The following is a 26,387-nucleotide window of genomic DNA, read 5'->3' on the forward strand; positions in this document are numbered from 1 at the left end:
GGGGCTGGCGCTGGGAGGCCACGCCCCTGGGGCGGGGCTGCGGGCTCGGCCTCGCGGCTCCAGGCACCCCGCACTGCCGGTGGAACCACGGGGAAAGCAGCCCGGCCCATCCCCCACGCTGGCGGCTTGTTTTCCTTCCACAGGCGGAAGGAAGGGAGGGAGAGAGCACTCGCACCCGGGACTGACCTTTGCTCTGTAAACTGTTAAAGCCTGAGCTTGGTAGGCTGGGGCCAGATGTTAGAGACCCACAGGATTAAAGGTAAAGGCAATTGGCGCTCTAAGTAACAAATTGCTCCTTTTCTTTTGCTTCCTCACGAATCCCGCAAGGTGCAGAAACATTAGCTTATGGGCAGCTGCATCTTCTGGAACTCCTCAGGGATGAGGTAGTAAACGTTCCTCTATTCATCTATCAGAAGGCGGGAGAAGGCAAGGGCGCGGGTCTTCCGACAGTGGACAAAACCCGGGAGTACGAGCGAGCGGAGACAGGGTTATCAGAGGACCCAGGGAGGGAGAGGAGCAAAATTTCTACAGCCAGAAGTGGCAAGTAATAAGTGCTGTAAGTGCTGTAGGTGGTACAAAACCCAGGTTGTATCTTTGCAGGACAATCCATTCTAACGACTCCTTAAATATATGTAGATATATATTTCTAAAATGTGAAGCTCCTTTGAAGAGTGCTTTACGTTTTGTTATAGAGCTTGCTGGAGAGACGGGAGTGATTTCCATTGAGAGATGGTCTCAATCCAGAAAACATTCATCTTTGAGTATATCTGTCTCCAGACCTCCCTCTGTTCTCCCGGTTAGATAAATACATCCTCCTCCTCTCTTCTCCCATAACGCTACCTGCTTACTTCTAGTAAGGTTTTTACCATCCTTCTTAATCCTCTTGGCTAGATTGTGAGCACCTTGGATTCAAGTATTTCCTCCATATCGTTATTCTTTCATTAGTTCATTCATCATTTCATTCAACAAATATTTATTGAACAGTTCCAATGTACCCATTGTTAGGTACTCTGGATATAATCCGTCTTCTAGATTATATTTCTAGAGTGAGAAATACCTCACTCTCACGAAGATTATACTCCTAGTAAGCAAGTAGCAAAATAGTAAGAAACAGTGATGTCTGCTTAGAAGATAAGAGAAATGGAAAAGGGTAACTGGGGTGTAAATGCTCACTACCTTGAGTGATTTGGGAAGACTTCTTTAAACAAACCATTAGATTACCTTCCAGAGCCTGGAATTTACTAGACAGAGAATGGATACATTTTCTTGAATCAAATTGTACTGCTAAGAAAAACTGGAAAGTTACATAGAAACCGTAAAATCATGTTTTCTCAAACATTTTATTCATCCCCAAGCTCTCAAACTTTGACCTCCTAAAGGATCTTGGAATGTGTCTTCATTTCTCCACCTTCACTCCATCCACCAAGGTCCAGTGGTATTCCACTCTTCTACTCATACCTTACCCCTCTCCACTCTAGACTGAGTTTTTTAAAAGTATTAATTGACTCATCACACACACGCACACACAAACAGAATGAATAAATCCTTCAGTGGTTTGCATTGCACTCAGTAAATACAAACTTCCTAGTGACATGTTAATAACCCGCCCTGCCCTTCTCCAACCTCACCTATAGCCATTTTTGCCATGACTCTTTATGTACCATTCACGAAGTAATCTTCCCTTCTTCCAACCATTTCTCCTCCCTTTACACACGTCCTCCACTTGGGGGACTCTTCCCATTCTAAGCATCCTTTAGGTCTCAGAGAGGGCTTCCCTGAACTATCCCAATGAACAAGATTAGACCCACCCAGTCTCTTTTATGACATCCTACTTTTTTGTCATAGCCTGATCAAATTTTATTTGCATATTTATTTAAGTGTGACTTGTTTAATATCTGTCTTCCATTTAGAATGTAAGCTTCAGGAAAAGAAACCTTGTTGTCTAGTGGATAGTCAGCTCCTAGACCAGGACTGAAGCATAAGAGACCAAGAATAATTGGTGAGTGAATGAACATAGTAGATCCTGAAGTTGGTTTATGCATTAAACAGTTCATTTCAGAAACTTCAGTTTCACTTTACCATGTATTCTTCTCAATCTCCCACTTACTCCTGAGAAGTAAATCACAATATATGTCAATGAATTTCTACTTAAAATGTGTCAAACTACTTTGCTTTTCATGAAATAATGTTCCAAAGTCAGATGTTCCTGAATCTTCCTACAACCATACCTTAGCTACCTCCAAAGTCATCTGTGTCCTCCTGGGGATATCATATAATGTACATAAATTATAATATATGAATTATATATATATATATATATATATATAATGTATAATGATACTATTACAATGTGTGTAATATTTATATGTGTCTGTACATACAGACACATATGTTTAGGAAAGAAAAAAGGTAAATGCATGCATACATAGGTAACATATTTATAATATGAATGATATATATATATATATATGCATATATATAATTATACCATATATAATCCCTTCTCCAATTTAACCTGAGAGCTTCAATAGTCAATTTCTAACCACCAGAGACAGACACTTATATGCTTTTTTAGATTGCACTCTACTGCAAGTCTTATCAGTTAGCAATCCATATTTTAGTTGTTTTATGGGTGTAAGTATCCAAGTTATCATTACGAGTTAGACACTTTATTTCCATATTTGCTTTTTGTAATTATTATTCTCTTAACCCACCATAGGGTAAGTTCAAAATAGCTGTCTTTCCAAGGGTGAGAGCTTCTTCAGTGACACTCAGTAATCAAATACAAAATTCAAAATTCAAATGCTTTTTTATCACCCCCCAACCTCCCCAAACAGATGTACCCTGTTCTAAGATATTTAATTAAAGCATTTAATAATATTGCTCGCATGCCACACCTATATTCTGTGATCAGTGATTGATCTAATAATATTTTAAATCCATTGAAATTCCACATTAAACACAGTTGTACCTGTAAATAATCCAAGCTGTTTAAAGCTTACTGCAAATGCATTCACACCACACTTTTTAAAAGTTGTAAATTATGATGGCATTTGTCAAGCTGTCCCTCCATCTGGAAGCACAGTCAAATATCAGGTGTTCCACATTAATTTTTTTGTAGGCTTTGGAGAAATAGCTCATCTAATAGTGTACAAATTCACCAAAATGCATTTCAGCCTAATAGTTTACATTACATGAATGAATATTATTATGATGATTATTATTACTATAATCAGAAGGAAAACTTATGAGTCATCTTTCATTGCTGAAAAGTTATACAGTACCACAAATTTAGAAACACAATAAAAATGCAGATTTCCATATGCTTTCTTTTTCCCCTTGTAGTCTAGCATTAAGCTTTTTTTTTTTCCAGACATTCCTTGGAAGGTGCTTTTCTCCCAAAAAGTGAGACTTTAATCATGAGACTTATTTTACCCCATCTGACTTTCTAAGGCCAGATTAACTCCTATCCAAACTGACCAAGAGGATAATGACTAAAAATCAGTTGGGTCCAAAAACCTCTAGTATTCCTACTCAAAAAGACCCTAATGTATATATTAGTTCATATTATATGTAATAAACCTGGTATAATTTATTCAACTACATATACTATGTGTCCTTCATAAGCACACACTCACATACACATGGATGCTACATATATATTATATATGTGCATATATATAATGCCATAAAAAAGCACAGGTAGCACTGAAACTACTAATCCCTCTCAGAAGTTTATTCAGTAGTTATTTATTGAGTGCTGTTGCTTCAAGCACCGTGATAGGCATTTAGTGATACCTCAGCACATATTAAAGACATTGCCCTTATTATCACAGACCTTAAGCCACTAGCTTAAAACACACACTGTCATGTACTGATTTTGAGTAAGTGATTTAAACATGAATGGGGTTATGAGAGTTAAATGTCAAGATGTATGTGATTTTGTAAATTGTAAAATGCCATGTAATGTTAGTTAAATATTAAAAATGTAAAGATATGCCCTCTGGTGCTCATATTCTACAAAAAAGTTATTGGTCTGTGATTGACCATGAATGATTTTGGGTGAAATGCAGTGTGAATAGGAGGTTGATAGCATTATCTGACTTAAAGTGGGGGAAAATATATCCTCTAGAATGAATAATTACCTCATTACCTCGAAGCCTTTTCTTTGGACTTGTTTTTCTCTCATCAAAAGTCACCGTAATTCTAGAAACTGTCATTTAAAGTTTTCAATTTGTTTTCTTGCTGGAATTGTATTATTTCATAGTTTCAAGTATATTTGTATTGGGGATTGAGACAGAACCTTGCTTTAAATTACTCACTATTGTTCCTTTTGGTCATCTGTAGTGGATACCAGTGATGTGCCTCAAAGATCTCATCCTTCCTCCCAATCCACTCAGGACTCAGATACTAATTCCCACAGCTGCTAGGAGTGTTGGTGGCTGACAGATCTCTGCTGGGTCCCTCTTTGGAAATTGTCCCTGACTAAAGAGCCATTCACCTGCAGATTATGCCTCTGCACAGGGTAGTAGATATCCAATGAGGACTGATGTGGGTCCATAAAGGCCTGGCACTTGCTTCTATTCAAGACGTCTTTGAGGGCCATCCTAACTTTAGAGATCCCTTGAGGGATCCTCTGAGACATCTGTTGGGATTGCAATAGAGTTCAATTTCTCCTTCTGTCCACCTTGCTTCATCTCCTACCCCCCAAAGTCTTCATCCAGATAGTGCTTCCTAATAAACTTCCTGCATGTACATTGCTATCTCAGAGTCCACCACTGAGAGGACTAAGCTGTATTTTCACCACTGTAAGTTACTTAACAGATAGAATATGTTGCATGTAAAATGTACTTAATTATCCACATGTCTGAACATAAAAAATTGACTCATATAATAAAGTCTTATTTATTTCAGTGTGCTGAAATATTTCTGTATTTGTTCATACATTTATTCATATCACAAATAACTGTGTTCCCATATGCACTAGTTATAACAACAACAACAACAACAACAACACATCAGAGACACCATGGTAAGCTAATTAGAAGTGAGCTGTGTGCTCAGGCAGCTTTCAGATGATTTAGGGAGGTGAACATTTGTCAAGTAATCATACAATAATATAATATCTACTGTCAGTAACAATATCAAGGAAAAATAGACGACTCTTCTAGAAGACAGACCTGGGAAATCAGTGAAGGACTTCTTGAGGAAATGCCCTTGCTGCTAAGATCTAAGAGACAAAGTTAAGAAGGCAAAAAGGAAGAGATCAAAAGAATTCCAGGCAAGAAAGTAACCTGTGCAAAGGCTTCTAGGCCAGAGGTGTCCTGATAGAAGGGAAAAGAAGCTCTGATAGGTGGAGCTGAGGCAGTGAATACTTGCTGTGCTTGACTCAAAATGTTGCCATACAGTGTTTAAGCCTTAGTTTAGGATTTTGGATTTTATCCTATAAGTATTGGGAAGCCATGGAAGCTTTTTTTTTTTAAGCAGAGGAATGACATGATCAAATATGTATTTTTGAAGTATCACTCTGATTGCAGTGTATGTGTAATGCATATTCATATATTCACTTGGGTGAATGTTTTAAAATCCACCAAGGCAAGCGATTTCTGGGGATGGGCTCCATTATTTCCTCCACATGCCAGCCAGGGTAGTAATCATTCTTGTCATTGGAAACCAAAATAGTGAATTTTCTACTATAGATCAATGACATTGTTATTTAATATTTTGTTACATTTATGAAGCAGAGCCCTCTGTTTTTAATCAATCTGGAAAGAAAAACCTGCACCCCAAAAAGACTTCTTTCTTGATCAGTGGCATGTCTCTATTTCTGTTTTCCAACATAAAACTATAATGATACATTTTTAATCATCTGAATAATAAATGACATGCTGTTCTTGTAGTTTGTTTTCATGATCACCACCTTCCCTAGACTGTAAGGTCCTTGGTGATTTTGAGTGTGCCTTATCCTTTTATGCTCCATGCCTAACACAGTACCTAGTAATAGTAGGTACATAAATATGTAGGAAGCAAGTATTTATTATTATTCTAACTATGACAGAGGGTATAGAAAGACTAAAAGCAAAAAAAAATTTTAATAAAGAGGCCTTAATGGGCAATTCCTTTCCCCTTCAGAGTACAAGTGGTTTAAATAAATAAATAAATAAATAAATAAATAAATAAATAAATAAGTAAAATTTTATCAACCAAAGTAGTAGTCAAAGAAATGCCAATTAAGTGAGATATGCTTTTTCACCTATTAGACTGGCAAAAATATTTTAAGGAGTGATTAAGGTGTAATAAAATTAACAGATTCATAATATTCAAAATGAGTAAACACTTGGTACAGTATATAGGTAGAGCAGTTCAGCAATATATAGCCAAACTTTAAATGTGTGCATTTTCTTTGACCTAAGAACTTCATTTCTGATATTGTCATCTTAAGAGAACAACTATGCTATATGCAAAAGTAACCTAAGATATGGCTCATTCCAAAGTTCTTTGTGAAAAAATAAAAAGGTACTAACATAAATTTCCTACAAAAGGTGACTGATTAACAACTGTAATGAATCGATACAATTCAGTTTCATTCAATTTTATGCAGTGTTTAGAAATCAGGTAGTAGAATATTAACATCAAAGATACTGACAATCTATCCAACAGCATATGAGATTATAGGGTTTAAAAATACATGGATGAGTAACAAACACATATTAGTTAATTGTAAAGAAAAGTAAAAGTTATTTTGAAAACTCCATTGTATTATGAGCAAATACAGAAGCACATTTACCTTTTATAAATTTAAATGTGTATATATGCATGTAAGACCCTTATTATTCATGCTATGGTATTTGGCACATGTTAGGCACTCTATAATTTATATATGAAGTATTTTATATGAAAAACTGAACCCCAAATTATCTATAATGTTCTATAATCCATTATATGAAAATAATTATTAATATCATCACATTCCTGGTTGAAAAGTTTTAAGCATTATGGGACCTGGCAAATAGAATTATGAATACCATCATAGTCCTGGGTAAAATTTTTTAAGATATAGAAGCTGGCAAATAGTGAGAACTACTTAAGCATTATCTAACTAGACAAAGTAATCTGAGTGTTTGAATAATGTCCTATCACAAAATAGTCATTTCCGTGATTTATTTAATTTCCAAAACAATAACCCTGTCAGTCTTTTGCTCCAAACCCATTATATGGCTTGCCATTTCACTCAGTAGAAAAAAATTCCATATAGTGGCCTGTAAGATATCAATAATATAGCTGCTTATTTTCTCTTTCTAATTCCGCTACTTTTGTTTACTCTAACTCCATCCACACAGGCTTTTCCGCTTCTTGCTTCCTCTGCCTCCAGTGACATTCTACTAGATATTTTGATGGCTACCTTGTCATCAGCTTCGAGGATTTACATAAAATTCGCCTTTTTGGTAAGTTCTTCTATGACCACCACTTTTAAAATTGGAGCTGGCATTTCTTACATCCCACATTCCTGATTTATTTTTCTTCATAGTACTTCATATAAACTGACATTCTATTTGTTTTAATTATGTGATTATTCACTGTCTACATTTTCCTACCTAAATGTAAATTTTGTAGGGGTTTTTTATTCACTGCTGTATCCCCACTCTGGACCAATGCCTAGCACATTGTATATGCTCAACAAATATTTGGATGAATGCTACTAGGTTATAATACCTTAGCATTTTTTATACTTCTATACAAGCATTTAATATTGAACATTATGCATTTGTGTGTCTGTCTCCCCACTAAAAGGAATTGTTCAAGTGCAAGGACTATATCTTATTGATCTTTGAACCCTTCAGTTTATAGAATATCTGGAAATAAGTAAGTGTGCTCTAATATATGTTGATCGAGCAAACAAATGAACTAAAACTCAGCCGTCTGTGTACTTTTCAAGTAGCACTTGCTTCAGTGCATCTTCTGATGTTTAAAAATTGAAATTTATTATGTATGCCAATCAGAGAAACTCTAAGCTAGAGGCTTACTCTGAAACATATTTTCTGTTCTCATTCTTGTCTTAGCAACTCACTTGGCAGTGTTTGGTAAGTATAATTACCCATGTAAAATACTTAGAATATTTTCAATAAATTTGAAAATATTTTACATTTCCTTATTTCATGTCTTAAACATATGCAAAGAGTTTCATTAAATTTTAATTTTTTCAAGTATTCTGAGCGTTATCTTCTCCATCTATTGAAAATGTTCTTTGTCTTTTTTTTAATATTTGCATTCAATTTGCAGAGTGCAAGGGAATGATTGGTAGTTTGTATCTTAGGCAAAATAACCAATCATAAAATATTTTAACATTCTTTGAGAAACTAATATATTACATGTTTATGCCATTGGATGTTATGTGTGTGTCTACGTGTATGTATATACATATACATGTACATATGCATATACATATACATACACATACATATACAGCATATACGTATACATCCGCCCAGTATACTTTTCAGTCTATTACTCTGTTTATTGTCGTCACTGAACTCATAAATTTCAACAGTCTTCTTTTAGGGTTCAATTGAAAGAACTCCCACTCTTTTTTTTTTTTTCTTCTTCTTTTCCTTTTTTTGGAAGGTGGGGTAGGGTGGAGGGGTGGGGGATGCTGATTAGTATGACTCTTCCAAGTAGCGCAAATACATTTCACAATGTGATGTTTGATAAATGTCCAAATGGATTTTAAAACTAAATTGAACTGCTTTTTATTGAGCCCATAATTTATTCCAGCCATCTGTGTCACACACACAAAAGTTTGTTTCTTAAGGGCTTTCTGATATTTTTTGTCCCCCTCAGCAACACCATTAGGATATAACAACATTAACATATTTCAGGATTGACTTTGGCCCCCTAAAGAATATAATACCTCTTTCAGTCAATAAACATTTTCAACACAACTATTTGCAATTTGGAGATTAAAAAATATGGAACCAAAATCATTCTTTTGGCATCATACTTTCTATTTAAAGGCCACCAAATGTTTCTTTCTGAGAGATTGTATTGAGCGGTTGGGATCTTGGCATCCACTATTGTTTTAGGGAAAGATTTTCCTGGCCCACACTTGTTGTTGCTGGATAATGAATGACTAGAGTATATGGACAGAGCCACCTTCCCATCTGTACTAGCCTTAACTACCATTGATTGCTGTGTTGCGTCCTCTGTTGAACCATGCATACTTAATCATTAATTTTACTTAGAGCTAATAAAAATACCTCTCTTCGTTGATCATCTATTGTGTACCTAGGACATCACAAATATTTCTGATTTAATCATCACAATAATCTGAATTTAAACATAGATAAATTCATTCTTATATATTTTATTGGAATTTCTGATGACTAATTTTTTGTAGGAATTACTAAAACAATACTAGAAATTTGTGGATTTAGTTTGTATTAACTGCATTGTAATTTATAAAGTGCATTTTTAGTTTTCTTCATAGAGAATGACACTTTTAAAGTTCCTACTTTGCTAAACAGTGCATTAGACTTGATGTTAATTATCACAGTGTAAAGAAGACAGGCTTAGTAAGATTAACCATATTTTCACAAGATTTGTAGGTAACTGAGCCTGCCCAGGACTCTTTCACTCAATATACCTTCTATGTTGTTATTTGGCCTTAAATATAGTAGTAGCCTGTGATCCCCCACAGAATCTGTCTATGTATCTAGCTAGCTAGCTTGCTAGCTAGCTATCTTCCATTCTATTCTATCTATTCTATTCTATTCTATTCTATTCTATTCTATTCTATTCTATTCTATCCTATTCTATTCAGTCTGTGACCTATAATAATCCTGATGTATGGGAAATCATATTATCTCTATCATGGTTTTTCTGTGCTATAATATGAAACATTTCATATATATGACTACATATAAGAAACAGATATGACTGTATCAACTATATCCTAAGTAAATACATATATTTGTGGTTGGTACATACAGTAAATCCATGCCTAGGTGATGAGCTCTATTAGAAACTCTCATGCTAATATAATGTGTTAAATACTGTGTCATCTTCCTTCCATCATTTGAACTTAGCTAATTGCTAAACATATAACATGAATTTCTAAAAAGCTCGTATCATGCATTGATGCAAGAAGTAAATTCTACTTGAAAATAGATTGTTCTGAGAATAAGAAGTGTGGCTAAAGTGATAAAAATAGAGATAGATGAAAGAATTTGAAATCATTTAATGTAGAGAAGATAAAGCTAGTTCAGTTTATTTTTTTCATATTTATATAAGCTTTTTTTGATAGTAACAGCAAGCAATTGTTTTCTATTTTGACGTCAGATCAGGAAATAGGCTTAATAAATTATGAGACAGTTTAATTGGAGATAAGAAAGACAACCTCTATACCAAAGTAATAAAACATTAGCATTGACTACTAAGTAAGATATTAAGCATTTATACCTGGAAATCTGCAAAAAGGACATAAACAACCATGTATCCCTGCCAGAGAAAGGCAAGCTTCTGGACAATAGGATCTCAAGCTGTCTTTCCTAATTTTTTGTTTTATAGATATCACTCTTTTCCTTACTTTTCTTCCAGCTTTCTCTGCTACTTAATACATTAAGCAGTAACAATTTCTGGCTTTTATTTTTAAACACATCTGATTATAAGAATATTAACTGCAGTTTCTCTTTTACCTTCCATTGTCAAGAAGTGAAAACGGCACTTGGCTCAGTTGGTTAAGCATCCAGATTCGGCTCAGGTCATTATCTCAGAGGTTCCTGGGTTCAAGGCTCACATCAGGCTCTGTGCTGATAGCTCAGAGCCTGGAGCCTGCTTTGGATTCTGTGACTCCTCTCTCTCTGTCCCTCCCCTGCTCATGCTCTGTCTCTGTCTGTCTCAAAATTAAATAAAACATTAAAAAATTTTTTTAAAGAAGTGAAAACAGTGATACATCAGCCAGTTTTTCAGGAAGAATACATATTCTAAGGTAGATCACATTTATAATGTATCCCTTAACATACATATAGCAACTAGATGGGTGGTTAAAATCCTATCTAAATAATAATACTCCCTTGTTCAAAGCCTATCAAGGGGTACCTAGATGACTCGGTTAAGCAGTGACTTCTGTTTGGGTCAAGATCTCCTTGTTTGTGGGTTCGAGCCCTGCATTCAGGCTCTCTGCTGTCAGCAGAAAGCCTGCTTTAGATCCTCTGTCCCCTCTCGTGCTCTCTCCCTCTCTGTTTCTCAAAAATAAAATAAAAATAAAAAAAAAAACTATCAAGGCTTCTCATTGAAACTTAAGTAAATTCCACATTCCTTAGAATGGTTTATAAGGCCTGACCTTTCTGAATATCCCTATATCTCTGATTTCATTCCCTCCCTTTCTTTTCCAGTTCATGCCACTTCAACCACTCTGGACTTAACCATTTGTCCAATATACCAAATTCTCAGCTCTTTCTATTCTTTGTCCTTGGATTAACACCAACATGATACAGAACAGGTGACCATTCAGCAATGTTGCATCAGGATATTCTACACATAGGGAATAGCAAGTATAAAGCTGTAAATTCTCTCTTTCTGTCATTTTCTCCCGAACATGCATAGACAAACATACATATCAATGTCATTCTCTTTCTTCTGAATATTTTTCTTTGCTGCATACACAGTGACATTATATCTGTATTTGTATACTTGCTTATTGTCAGCTCCTCCTTCCATATCATGAGTACTGTGATCAAGGACTGTTGACTTTTTTATTCTCTACTGTATTGCCCGTACCTAGAATAGTGTCTGGCACATGATAGACATTTAATAAATCAACCTTTCACTTCACTTTCAATTTGAAAGTAGACATTATTTCTGCAATGGCAAAATCTGATGAAAAAAATATTGTTTATAGTTGCAACTATAGCCAAAGTCAGTGTATTTGTGACTGAATATTATGCTTCCCATCCTTATAGGTTACCATCATGGAAAGAGAACTGTAGTCTGGAGGTGAAGTGGGAAGTACAATTTGCAGAAATCATATCACTTACTCTTTCTAAAACGAATCAAGGCTTATTGTCTTGGATAAAAATATATTATAAAAAAACTTATAGGTGAGCCTCCTTTCTTCATATAAGAAAATACTTTATGCTTAAAGAATGTGATTCACTCTCTGATGTGAGAAGAATTTATTCCATTCCCTGTCTGAGAATTTCATTGCCATTTGCATGTTGCCTGGAATACAAATTGTACTTAGTAATCAATCAGTGTTTAATTGCGCTCAAGTAAACCCTTGTAATCAGACTTGCTGTAAAAATGTTAAGGTGTGCAAAAAGCATAAGGTGGCATTTTCCCCTCCTTCTTATTATGGCTGTGTAACTTCCATTAATACTAATAGGAGGCACAGCTGGTCGTCAACAGGAGATTACAGGTTGCTGCTTAAATCGTATTTTATTTTTATACCTTGGCAAGATTTATGTATTGAAATCAGGTGGCCAGATTTTTGCTGTTGTTAAGAAAGCTTTTACTCTGAAAGAATGAGATTGGGGGAGGGAAATTGAGTTTCAAATTTTTTATTTTAGGAATATAAAGACTCGAAATCCAAGCAGCAGCTTGTCCTTATACAGCAAGTCTGTCTTATTCTTTAGCACCAGCTGGAGTCCCATTTCTAATTTGCTGTGAAGAATTAAGTGATTTGAGACCCATACCCTGGAGTATTTGACCTCCAATGTCAACCAGCTAGCTTGCAATTCCCTTGGCTGGAAAGTTTCTCCAGAATTGATTTGAACTAACATCAGTTAAAATACTCTGCAATTTGGTAGTAAATATCACTGCAAATCTGAGTACAACTTTATAGCCATGAAAATAAACACACTGTAGAATATTAAGGAAAAGAGTTTAGGAAACATGAAAAGCCTTGGTGATCAGAAATGTGACAATAGAACCTTTCACCTCACAATCATTAGTTTGAGTTTTGCACAATTGGGTGGCTTACTGGCTGAAGACAGTTGTTTGTAGCATATGTGAGCTATGTCGGTGCTCTCATACTCATTTCTTTTTGGTCAGATCCATTTGTCATAAAACAGCTATTCCTGTCATTCTCAAATGCCATGGTGTTGACAATCCTGAAGGAGAATAGAAAGACTAATAAGGACAGAGTTAGGGCAGTATCCTCATTACTCCAAATGCAAGTTGAAGTCTCCTTTCATCTCAGTCTTGTTTTTCTTATATTGTTGTCCTCATCTGGATTGTTGTCCATTTTTCTCAACACCAAATCTAGTCTTTCAAATCATTTAATTCATTTATTCTCCCTCTCCATGATACTTCTCTCAATAATCCCTGTGATTAGTACATTTTTCTCATCCCTGACCTTGTTTGGTTTCTAGTTACCTGATAGGAGATAGATTACCAGTGTGAGTAATGCTATTGTAGATGGGAGAAAAAATGTCACCATCTCCATAACTCTTGTTCAACAACTCTATTCTTATTCTCTCTCTTCATTTTCTACTTCCATGGAGCCATGTCCTGCTTCTTACTGCAAAATCTCACCTGGCTTCTTACCCTAGAAATACTTCCCCTGACCATCTGTAGTTCTAGTGTCCTTATTTTGCTACTGCCTACCATAATTTGCTGTACTATCTACCCTAAACCATGAAAGGTACAACAAAAGCTTACAACCAGAGAAATTTCCATTCATTTGACATGATAAAGTGGATCAAAAAGGAAGTGACTGAATAGTATGAAACAGAAAGTGAAATCAAAAGGTATAGGAACATTCTGAGAATCCCTGGTTGGAAAATTAAATAATGATTACCTTTCATAGTCTATTTTCCCATATATGTTAATTCTATATGTTTGCTGGGGTACTTAGTACATTTAATACTATTTTTAAAGTATATTAAGAGTTAGTTTAGACTTTGTTCAATTCCCCAAACCTTGAACTTGTGTTTTTTTTTTTTCATGAGTAAAACTACGTGGTTGGCCTGAGTAATAAAAAGAGCTACCATTTATTGAGAAATTACTGTACTGCATTAAGTGTATTTATTCACTATCTCATTCAATACTTTATCTGGGGGGCTATTATGTTGCTTGTTTTACAGTAGAGAAAATTGGGCCTTCGGGAGTTTAAGTCCCTTGACAAAAGTCACACTGCCAGAATTATCAAGGTTTCAGGCTGAACCTAGATATTTCCAACTCCACAGCCTATTTTTTTTTAATTAATGTTACATGAAATCTCTTTAAATCCCAGTATACTCTGATTTGGTCATCCTGTTTAAGCACCTAAAGATCCAGCCTGAGATTCTACCACAATATATCAAATTTGCTGTGAGAAATTACTATGCTTATACTTTCAACTCTGTACTTTACTTAACATACATAGTAGAATGAAGGAGAGTTGTGTTTCTGTGCCATTGTATACCAATCCTTGCTCGTTTAAGTCTTTGTCACCAGGTGGAATTTTTAATGTAATAATCCATTAACTGATTATTTCTTTCTTATCTTTAAGAACATACAATACACATTGTAGAAGACTGAATAAATGCTCAACAAATGCTTGTAGCTTCAAATTGACATTTTAATAAAGTTATCAAGTCATGGAAATTCAGAGATTGTGCCCCTGAAAACCTTAGCTTTAATATGAAAGAAAAAAAGTTACCCTACCTCCTATTAAATACCTAAGACTACATATAATACATATCTTGTTTTTCTACTAGTTAGGTTTTGAGGGATAGATGATCATTTAAAAAAATTAACGTTTATTCATTTTTGAGAGATGGTAAAAGAGCATGAGTGGGGGAGGGGCAGGGAGAGAGGGAGACACAGAATCTGAAGCAGGCTCCAGGCTCTAAGCTGTCAGCACAGAGCCCAACATAGGGCTTGAACCCTCAGACCGCAAGATCATGACCTGAGCCAAAGTTGGACGCTTAACCGACTGAGCCACCCAGGCGCCCCAGGTGATCATTTTTTTTATCACATTTTTTTTTCTCTAAATGTGTGATAAGAAAAATGAAAACAAAAAAGTAAGAGAGGAAATATAAAGTACTAGTAATTCTGCCGTCAGTGTTTTTATCTATGTCAATTTATACAATTGTTTTACACAACTGGTATTATTTTAATAACCTTAATTTATAATCTGATTTTCTTTTATTTAACACAAAATATGACATTTAGTAGATTCATGTTATTCTAAATGTTGAGTATTCAATGATATATTTGTAAGTATAGGCTAGGCTATGCTGCAATAACAAATTACCACAGAAACTTCAGAGACTTAATACTACAAAGGTTTATGTCTTGCTCATACTACATATCCTATTTGAGTGGGCAGGGACAATCTGCTCTATATAGAATGTAGGTCCTAGATTTCCAGAAGCTCCACTTTCTTTTGATTGCAGAACCTATGACCTCCTCAGTCACTGCAGCACATTATGAAGATGCAGGGAGTTTTTACCTGAGCAATGACCCACTTAAACCAGAAATGACACATGTCGTTTTCACACATAGTCCAATGGCCAGAACAAGTTACAGCACCCTGCCTAATTGCAAGGGTTTTAGAAATGTAAAGAAACACATGGGATATTTTATATAACTAATCTTTCTCAACTTCTTCCTTTAATATAATTCTTCTGGCTTTATACTTAACAGAGGTTTCTCAAAGTTAGGATTATCAAGAAAGGCATCCTCTTCCCTTTTCTCAAGTGTTGATAAAAATGTGATAGTTACTAACCTTGGACTTCAGACTTAGGTTCACCAGAAATACAACTTTATTTTATGATTTGAACCTAATTTTTCTTTTGAATCCTTAATTAACCAAATGGAGAAGTCAAAATCTCAGCAAATTTAAAGCTACTTCTCCCTTTCTCCCAGAGTTGCTTCTAAATTCTAGGGGGTTAATAAAGTGCCAAAGTCTCAGGAAAGTAGACACCTGGTCTTTGGTCATTTTCATTTTTCTGTGCGATGAATGATGATGTGGCCGTGATCTTTTCTGCTCACTGGTCCATATATGTAAGTACATTCTGCTTCTCTTTCATGAAGACAAGGCCTCCAGAGCATCCTGCTCTTTCTTCTATGGGGCATAGAGAACACATTATTCTGCTCTTCTGGCCACAGTGGGAATTTGTCAGGGCTGGGATGAGGGTGAGGGATTGTAAAACAGGCAGGGATCATGTTCTTTTCTCAGAAACCTACAAGTGACTAATTTTTCATCCTTGATAGGTTGGATGAGGAGTGAAGAACTTGACGGATCACATTTGCTCCCAAATCTTATGATGTAGCATAACCTTGTTCTTGGACCTTAGATTTTGAAATTAAAAAGCTAAAATTCAACTTTTTACTCATGTTTTATTTACCAACCTTCATCTTAGGCTATAATCACACTGAATGAATACAGGAAAGGCAAAAACAAATGAGGAAAGGAGAAGAAAAATATACTCCAATTTATCAAAATATTATTGGGTAACCTGCTGACCAAGTCCTCATGAGTGGTTTCTTCTGTATAAGGTAGTCATATTCAACACCATGTAACTATGTTATCTAATACTACCTGACTGTGAGTGTTTATTTGGGATCATGAAGCAAAAATTCTCCTGTAATAATATGTGATCCAATCATATTCTCAACCTTAGAGTCTTACTTAGAGGTTCTGATGTTCCCAGGAATAAAATTTAACTATGTATTTTTAGATATGGTGGTGTTAGGACAGGGAATTGTTATTTGTTCATTTGTTGTTTGGTTATTGCTTTTGAAGAAACACCTTATCAATTATTGGGGGAAGGTGACTCATTAATTGTGAATGTCATTTCTACGTTCCCTTCATCTGTTTCCTGGAAGCCTTATCATTGTGTTTCTAAAGAGTTACTTTCCAGTCCTCCTGCCCATCAAACAAAAATAGATAAATAGATTATGATGTCATTCTGGTAGAAGGCTTTTTAAATGAATAAGCGCTTCTTGAGATATGGATCCATATTTTCTGAGAGAAAGGGGCAGTGATAGTGGAAACCTTATGTTTTGGAGGTGGGATGAGAGTGAGAGTTGGTCCTCAGTTCTGAGTGGGAAATGGGAAGGAGTGATGAGGAAAAAAGTGAGTGCAGCTTCCATAGGGTGGAGTATATAGACTCTTAGAAGGAGAAGCCTCCATGGGTTCCTAAGAAGACTGAGCACTAATTTCTACTGTTTTAAGGATCTTGGTAAATGCCCCTCACAGCTAAGCCAGGCAAAAGGAAGGTTAACTTACATTGGAGCCACAGCCATTGAAGGGTTTATGCAGTCAGGACAGGAATTCTAAGAAAAATAATAGAGCATACAGTGGAAGATCAGTCTAATGATGGTATGGTACAAGCTTGGTCTTTTCTTTTATGTTATAAACTTTTTTTATAAACTTTTTATTTTAGAATAGTTTTTGATATACAGAAGTTCCAAAGATAGTTCAGAGAGTTACCATATATCTTACATCCAGTTTCCATTATTTTTTTTTAATTTTTTAATGTTTATTTATTTTTGAGACAGAGACAGAGCGTGAACAGGGGAGGGGCAGAGAGAGAGGGAGACACAGAATCTGAAACAGGCTCCAGACTCTGAGCTGTCAGCACAGAGCCCAATGCGGGGCTCAAACCCATGAACTGTGAGATCATGACCTGAGCCAAAGCTGGATGCCCAACTGACTGAGCTACCCAGGCGCCCCTGTTTCCATTATTATTAGCATCTTATATTAGTATGGTACATATGCCAAATTATTGAACCAATATTGGTCCACTATGATTGACTAAAGGTCCTACTTCATTCACGTTTCCTTAGTTTTTACCTGATGGTTTTTATTATTGCAGAATTCCATCAAGCATACCATACTACATTTAGCTGGCATATCTCCATAGATTCTTCTTGGCTCTGGTAGTTTCTCAGATTGTCTTTATTTTTGTTGATCTTAACAATTTTGAGGAGCGCTTGCCAGATATTTTGTAGCATGTCCCTTAATTAGGACTTGTCTGATGTTTTTCTCATGATTACGCTGGGTTAAGAGTTTTGGGTAAGTAGACCACAAAGGTAAAGTGCCATTCTCATAGCATTATATCAGAGTATCTGCTATCCACCATGTGACTTATCACTTTTGATATTAAACTTGGATCACATGGCTGAGATAGTGTTTGTCAGGTTTCTTCACTATAAAGTTACTTTTTTTTTCTTTCTCTCTTTCCATACCGTGTGTGTGTTGTTGTTGTTGTTGTTGTTGTTGTTGTTGTTGTTTGCTTATTCTTTTGGAAAGAAATCACTATGAGAAATTCACACTTGCTTGAAAAAGGGAAAGATCAATGGTTGTATGGAGGAGTGAACAGGTAGAGAATTATATAAAAGAAGGTTCGATTTGATCTATACTTTGAAATAAAGAGACAGGATTTGGATAGAAGGAAAGGAACAGAGGATAGGGAGTTATGCTCCCCCTCCTTGAAAGTTGAAAATCTATATAAATTATTTGGAATTTTTCTGCATGGGAACTCTTTTTTTAATTCTCCCACATGTATTTACTTCTTCAATCATTTACTTATATTATGGATATAATGGATATTTATTTTGTATTTTGGGTTATAGTCCACTACTACTTTATATATTTTGTTGCTCAAATTGCTCCAGCATTAGAGATTGGGAACTTTTTCAGGATTGCTTTGAAATACCATTTGTGTGTGTGTGTGTGTGTGTGTGTGTGTGCGCGCGCGTGCATGCGTGCGTTGGTCCACTCAGGCTGCTATAACAGAATACCATAGACTGGTTGGCTTAACAAACAGGAATTTATTTCTCGTGTTTCTAGAGACTTGGAAGTCCAAGATCAAAATTCCAGCTCATTCAGTTCTTCAGTGAAGGCTCTCTCCTGGCTTACAGATGACTGCCTTCTCACTATATTTTCATATGGTGGAGAGAGAAAGAGATTAAGAGAATGAGAGATTGAGAGATTCAGAGAGTGAGGGAGGGAGCACACACAAGCTTGTAAGATACTAATCCCATCATGGGGCCCCACCATCATCTAAACCTAATTATCTCTCAAAGGCTCCATCTGCAAATATTATCACATTGAGGATTAGGAATTCAATATATGAATTTTGGGGAGACACAAACATTCAGTTAATAACAATGTATGTGTATGTGTTCTAGCACTTTCTCACTTTCTGGCACTACAAGATGTTCCAAACTCTATTCCCTGCACCAATTCTGGAAGCAATCATTTCTCCAAGGATCCCTAGTTCCTTTTATTGGAAAATGCTATTAGAGACCAAGATTTGTATACTAGGTGTACATATTGCTAGTAGAGTGTCATTATTTCTAGGCCTTCTCAGCAGATAGAACAAGAAAATATATGTGTGCATGCTAACCCTTACATATGTAAATGTCTACAAATATTTTCGTATGTATTCATCTGTGACTATATAAAATTAAATATGAGTTCCTACTAATGTTTCTATCTCTAATCCATTACAATATTGATCATTCTAACCTTCTCTCCTTCCTTTTCTGTAACCTCCTATGCCAATAGTAAGAAATCTGGTTCCCACAATCCTTACTTACTTATTCAGTTTCAGTGTACATATATTGGCAGTACCAGAATTGTTACCCCAAAACTGTATGGGAAGCAATTTTACCAATTATACTACAATGCTTATATACAGTTACTTTTGCCTTTAGTTTTATAGACTACGAATTTCCACTTTTGCTTTGGTCAACACCTGTCCCCCTACTCCCTTCAGTGAGGTTATTTCATGTATTTGTAATACAATTAGATTCTTTTGTCATAGTTTGCATTGCCTCCTGGAATTTATTAATTTCCTAAATTATTTCTTTTTAATTTGTATATATTAAAGTTTGCTATTTATGCTATAAAGTTCTATGGATTTTAACAATTTCATTATGTAGTGTACCTACTATTAGTATACAGAAGAGTTTAATTGCCCTAAAATATCTCCTGTAGTTTGTCTATTGAAACTTTTCTTCTTCTAGAACCCATAACTGCTGGCATGTTTACCAACTCTATAGTTTTGCCTTTTCCAGAATGTCATATAAATGGAATCATATAGTCTGTAGCCTTTTCAGCCTGGCATCTTTTACTTAGTAATATGCATGTAAGATTCATAAATATTTTTATATGGCTTATAGCTCACTTATTTTTATCACTGAATAGTATTCTGTTACTTAGATATACCACAGTTTGTTTAACCTTTCTCCTACTGAAAGGCATCTTGATTGCTTCCAGCTTTGGTGATTATGAAGCTTGTATAAACATTTATGTGCAATATTTATTTTGGGCTTTATCTTAAAATTTTTATTTAGATATAATTCATACACCGTAAAATTTATCCTTTCGTGTGTGTGTGTGTGTGTGTGTGTGTGTGTGTGTGTGTATTTTTAAGTACATTCACAATGTTGGACAACCATCACCACTAATTCCTGAATAATTTTAGTGTAACCATTGACACCTAGTCCCTATTCTCTCTTACTCCCAACCCTGGCAACCACTAATCTACTTTCTGTCTCTATGTCTTTGCCTATCTTGACATTTCATATGAATGTAATCATACATGTTACCTTTTGTCTGACTACTTTAACCTATAATGTTTTCATAATTCATTCATGTTGTAGCATGTATGAATACTAATTCCTCTTTTTGTCTGAATAATATTCCATTATATCAGTGTAGCACACTTGGTTTATTCCTTCATCTATTAATGGACACCTGGGTTGTTTCCACTTTATGGTTATTAAGAATAGTTCTGCTATAAACATTTATGTGCAGTTTTTGTATGAACGAATGTTTTCATTCATCTTGAGTATATACCTAGGACTGGAATTTCTGGATCATATGGTAACTCTATGTTTGACTCATTGAAGAGCTGCCAAGCTCTTATTCCAAAACAGTTGTGCCATTTTAAATTCCCACCAGCAATGTGTGAAAGTTTTGATTTCTCCACATCCTCACCAATACTTTAAATGTCCATTTTTTAATTAATATACACACATATTAATGGATATAAAGTGATATCAGAGTTTTGATTTGCATTTCTTTAGTAACTAATGATATTGAGCATCTTTTCGTGTCTTTCGTGTGAAGATTTTTTTATACGAACATAGTTTTCAAGTCAATTTGGTGAATACCTAGGAACACTATTGTTAGATTATGTATTAAGGCTTTGGTCTCTTTATTTTTATTTAATCAAATAAATGTGATGTGAATTGTAACCGATATTTGTAGAACAACTCCTATTTGTTCCATATTATGACAGCTAGCCATTTGTTAGCTAGAGAAGAGGCAGAAAGCTCATATTGCCCTGTGTAGTTCTTCCTGGAGTGTGGGGAGGAGAGATATCGCCCTCTAGGGGAGTTTGACAAAGTGTTGGGGGTACTTTGGTTGTCACAATAACCAGTGTGTGTATAGGCATGTAGTGGCTGCGGTCCAATCAATATTGTGCAATGTGTGAAAGAGGTTGCACAATTAAGAAATGCCCTGTTTCAAGTGTTACTGAACATCTCAGATGAAAATAATTGCCAGATGTATGAATCAGCAGAAACCAAGTGATAGAAAAAGTAAAGGGTAGAGTTCAAAATTTGCACATGATAAAAGTCAGTTTGGAAAGGAAATATTGGTTAACTGACAACTTTCTGGGGCTGACAGGTGATAAGATCTTCTTTCTAATATTGTCTTGAGCCTTAAATCATCTCTGGTACCTCAATATGATGAGCTCTGGGTTCCTTGAAATTGTTATTTTCCTTATTTATATTTTGTATCTTCATCCTGACTACCAAATATTATTTAGATTACCTAAAGGAGTGTCTTATTTTTGCAATCAAAAGATACTAACTAGCATACCTTTCCTCCCATCAAGATATGGAGAGGGTGGCATTTAGCCAGCAGAGTTCAAGTTCCCACTTTACTGTGAAGTTTTTCATTATAAGCTATTAGGACTAATATTTGCACTGTGGTTAAAACATTACAAATAATTGTAGCACCTTTAAGTATTAACCTGGCAGGCTCATTGTTTGGGATACTCTGGGTAGTTGTGTTTTCCTCTGTGTTGCTAATAAATTGGGTCTCAGGACACTCCAAACTGCGAAATTAAAGCCAGCTTTAAACCAAATACATGGATAGGGGAAAAAGCCAGTACTTTGCAAGATTATTCAAACTATGTAATACATTATTTTTAGAGGGATTAATAGTTTGCTAATATATTCAATATTATAAACCAGGAATAATACTTTTCAATTTAACTCCCATTGACAGGAATTATAGCTTAAGTTGCAGTGAGGTAGAACTTTGTCAAAAGAATAACCAAGACATATTCTGTACATACTATAGAATTTAATTTACATATACTTGAATTTTGCATGTTACTAAAATGTTAAATTCATTTTTTTCCTGGTGATTAGAGACTAGAGTATCGTATTCTAAATTAGTAGCAGCCAACTGAATAAGTAGCAATTAAGCCATGTGGTAGTCTGATCCATTGGTGGCCCCTGATGAGTCAGTCTCCTGGTGTTCGTCCTCTTGTGCAATCCTCTCTCCTTGAATGCAGGATGGAGCAATGCTGTGCTTAACCAAAAAAAAATATGTCTAATATGACACTGTGCCAGTTCCTGGCCTAAACCTTAAATGGTTTGGCAGCTTCCATATTTACACTGATAGGAGCCTTGAGGCTCCAGACAAGAAATTCATTAGGGCACCTGGGTGGCTCGGTCGGTTAAGCGTCCAACTTCAGCTCAGGTCATGATCTCACCGCTCGTGAGTTTTAGTTCTGCATCAGGCTCTGCGCTAGCATTGCAGAACCTGCTTGGGATTCTCTCTCTCCCTCTCTTTCTGCCCCCTGTCCACTTTCGCTCACTCTCTCAAAATAAATAAATAACATTTAAAAAAAGAAAGAAAGAAATTCAGCCATGCTTCTAGAAAGATCACATGAAGAAGCACCATGGAGAGTGAGAAACTCTAAGACTACGTGGAAAGAGAGTGATGCCTCGCCCTTTCCTCTCCCCCACTGCCCACAGCTGACTTGAGAGCTGAATTTACCCATGAAAGTGACCAGCAGTAGGACCAGCAGAAGAATCAGAAGTTGAGCCCAGCTCAGAATGCAAACTTGTAAGCAAATAAAATAATTGTTTCAAGCCAGTAAATTTTGGGGTGTTTATTTTTAAAGCAATGAATAACCAGAAAGTGCCTACTGAATATCCAGGACTGCATAGTTTGACAAGGAGGTACACAGAATAGATGATGGAGTGATGCATGTTTGACTTCTATTTTTCTTATTTTATTTTTAAAATTTATTTTATTTTATTTTATTTTATTTTTATTTTATTTTTTAATTTTATTTTACTGTGGTAAGAACACTTAACCTGGGATCTAGTCTCTCAACAAATTATTAAGTGTACAATACAGTATTGTTGGCCATAGGTACAATGCCATACAACAGATCCCTAGAACTTATTAATCTTGATTAATTGAAACTCCATGCCTATTGATTACTAATTCCCCATTTCACCCTCCCCCTAGTCCTTGGTAACCACCATTCCATTCTGATTCTATGAATTTGCCTTTTTCAGATACCTCATATTATTGATTTCCAGTTTTTGAGCTGGAATATGGCATACATCTTTTCACGGAAATTTTTTAAAAATTATATTTTAGTCAGTAATATATTTAAGCTACATTTTTGATTACCTAAAATATAGCATGGGATATTAATTATACTTAGCAATTTTGTGGGCAAGTAATTTTCAACTTATAGTGTCAACTATACTTCAATAGTTTTTTTTTTTAATTTTCAACTTCTAATAAATAACTTATAAATGAATATTTGGAACACATTAATTTACTGGGTGTTACCTGTATCATCACATGCAGTCCTTCAGGGTATAATTTCCAATTATTGAAGTAATTCAGGCAAGGGAGAAATTTGGACCTGCCTGAGTGATTCAAGAAAGATGCAAACCACTTTGGTATCAGGAACTGATAGGAAGGAAAGACTTGGAATGAGCCAGGCATAGAAGGACAAGACAGACATTCTAAATGAGGTGTGACATGCTCAGAGGCACAGCAGCAGGGGAGAAGCTGCCATGTTAGAAAGGTACAGAAGGATTTGGTCTATAATCACAATGAATGGGTGAAGAGGATTTTTTAAAAATTATCCCACGGTAACTCAGCAAGGAAATTACTTGATTGGGCTGTGATTTAGACTTACGAATTTGGCACCAGTTCCCAGGACAGAGCCGAATAGGGAAAGATTTGACAAAATCATGAAAAACCTTACTGGAATCCAGGATTTTCAGCAACTTTCTCTTGTATTCAAAAGAGGTGGTTCTGTACTGTTTTGTTGTTCATTTGTTTTTAAACAGAAATATAAAATACTTGCAACAAATGACACTAAGTACTTTCATTTTGCAGTTTTGTCAAATACTTTCATGTAATGTCATCATAACAGTAATTAGAATATCCTGTCATCCTTTCTTCTTCTTCTTCTTCTTCTTCTTCTTCTTCTTCTTCTTCTTCTTCTTCTTCTTCTTCTTTTTGAGAGAGATAGATAGGAGAAAGAGAGAGAGAGAATCTCAAGCAGACTCCATGCCTAGCACGGAGCCTGAAGTGGGGCTCGATCTAATGACAGTGAGATCATTACCTGAGCCAAAATGAACACTTAATCATCTGAGCCATCCAAGCATCCTGACTGTCTTATCTCTTGACCAAAAAGTAAGGTCTTGATCAGATCATGTAATTTTGATTATCATCCTGGGCTGTGCTATGATACCTTAAATAAAGAGATATGTAGTTTTTGCAAGCATAACCTTTGATATCTTGGAACATTTTTGTTTATATTAACTTTCCTTAACAAATTTTATTGTTCATGGATATGTATATATGTACTTTTCTCTTTTCAGTGTCTTACTCTGGACAAGATTTTTCATATTTTTGCTGGACATTAAACAACAGAGCATTTTCCTACATATTTAAATGTCACTACAGTAAATGTGAATTTGTCTCTTTGTGATGAGAAAATATGTTCAAGGAAAAAAATAATGAGCTAGGCACTAAAGGAATAATGGAGTCAGGATGAAAAATGACATGAAAAATATCCCCCCGTAATTCTCAGTTTACTCCAAAATACTTCAGGGCATCCTATACCATTGTACTCTATATTTTATACATATTGTTACTTGCAATTGCATACAGAGTATCACAGGAACTGAGAGACAAATATCTTGTTGGAATTTATTACCTTTATAAACTTTATTACCAAAGAATTTGTTTATACACAAATACTTTTCTATGGGTAGGTCTCATGCTTAATATCCAGAATGACCAGAGTTAATGCTAGAAAAGCAGGTCCATTAGATCTGTCCGATTTGTATTCCTAGGAGGATAAGCTGGATTACTATTTCTCTAACAAACAACCTGTATATTCTGTTCTATTCTATCCTATTCTATTCTATTGTATCATATTATATTATACACAACTTCATAGAAGTTGGTGGAAGTCTTTCCAAACTGGGCAAAGCTTTTTAGAAGGCTTTGTATTTAGCAAAATTTCCTGGATTGGCCTCAAAGCTAATTTAGGCTTTTTAGTGACTTGAAAAACAACATGAGGCAGGGCACCTGGTGGCTCAGTAGGTTAAGCATCCAACTGTTGGTTTCTGCTCACATCATGATCTCATGGTTTGTGAGTTCGAGCCCCACATCGGTCTCTGCACTATTAGTGCAGACTGGGATTCTGGGGATTCTTTCTCTCTCCTTCTCTATCTCTCTGTCCCTCCCTGCTGTGCGTGCTCTCTCTCTCTCTCTCTCTGTCTCTCTCTCTCTCTCTTCTCAAATAAATAAACTTAAAAAAATAGAATTAAAAAAAGCCATGAGGCATTCACTTATGACCAGAATTGACGTGATGTTTGATTCTGGATTTAGAGCGTTATGTCACATCACTGAATTATAGAGAATCTGTTTCCCATTGAAATATGTAGCCACAAACTTTAACTGAATAAAGATTGAATCAGATAAAAAGCATGGCAAATGTTTCTAAAATACAAAGTTTACATATATTTTTAGGACTGTCTACTTTAGAACCCATACTATAAAATATGGAAATTCTTTTAAAATCTGGTAATGCTGCATGTTTCTGGAAAACATAACTCTAAATGGATCTAATTTAAGTTTTAAGTATTGTTTGTGATAAAATATTAAAGGTAGTTCTTTTATTTAAAATATTTAAATTAGACATGCCTGTAGATTAATTTCAGAAATTAAAACTCGTAATCATATGTTAATTCTAATTCTTTTTACTGTCATATAAGTGTAAAAGTATATTTTTATCTCTAAGGTAACATAATGAGCCATGAATCTAAGATTTGAAAAACTGTATACTAATGAACTTATAATTCCCTTGTGCATATGTTGGGAG

The 26,387-nt window shown here is 35.3% G+C and overlaps 1 long non-coding RNA gene across 3 annotated transcripts; it reads left to right on the forward strand.

Moving 5' to 3' along the window:
- Nucleotides 1–20: 20 nt before the first annotated feature.
- LOC102902187 lies at nucleotides 21–26,149 on the forward strand. 3 transcript variants are annotated; one of them, XR_006584580.1, is made up of 4 exons: nucleotides 21–259; nucleotides 1,911–1,999; nucleotides 7,341–7,445; nucleotides 8,061–9,305. It is a non-coding gene; the product is annotated as an uncharacterized LOC102902187 (long non-coding RNA). The 3 variants fall into 3 exon arrangements; XR_006584579.1 differs by lacking the exon at nucleotides 8,061–9,305 and adding an exon at nucleotides 11,958–14,753 and having other exon boundaries at nucleotides 22–259; XR_006584578.1 differs by lacking the exon at nucleotides 8,061–9,305 and adding an exon at nucleotides 22,996–26,149 and having other exon boundaries at nucleotides 23–259.
- Nucleotides 26,150–26,387: the final 238 nt, after the last annotated feature.

This window comes from Felis catus, chromosome C1, assembly GCF_018350175.1.
Source record: "Felis catus isolate Fca126 chromosome C1, F.catus_Fca126_mat1.0, whole genome shotgun sequence".
Classification (NCBI taxonomy): domain Eukaryota; kingdom Metazoa; phylum Chordata; class Mammalia; order Carnivora; family Felidae; genus Felis; species Felis catus.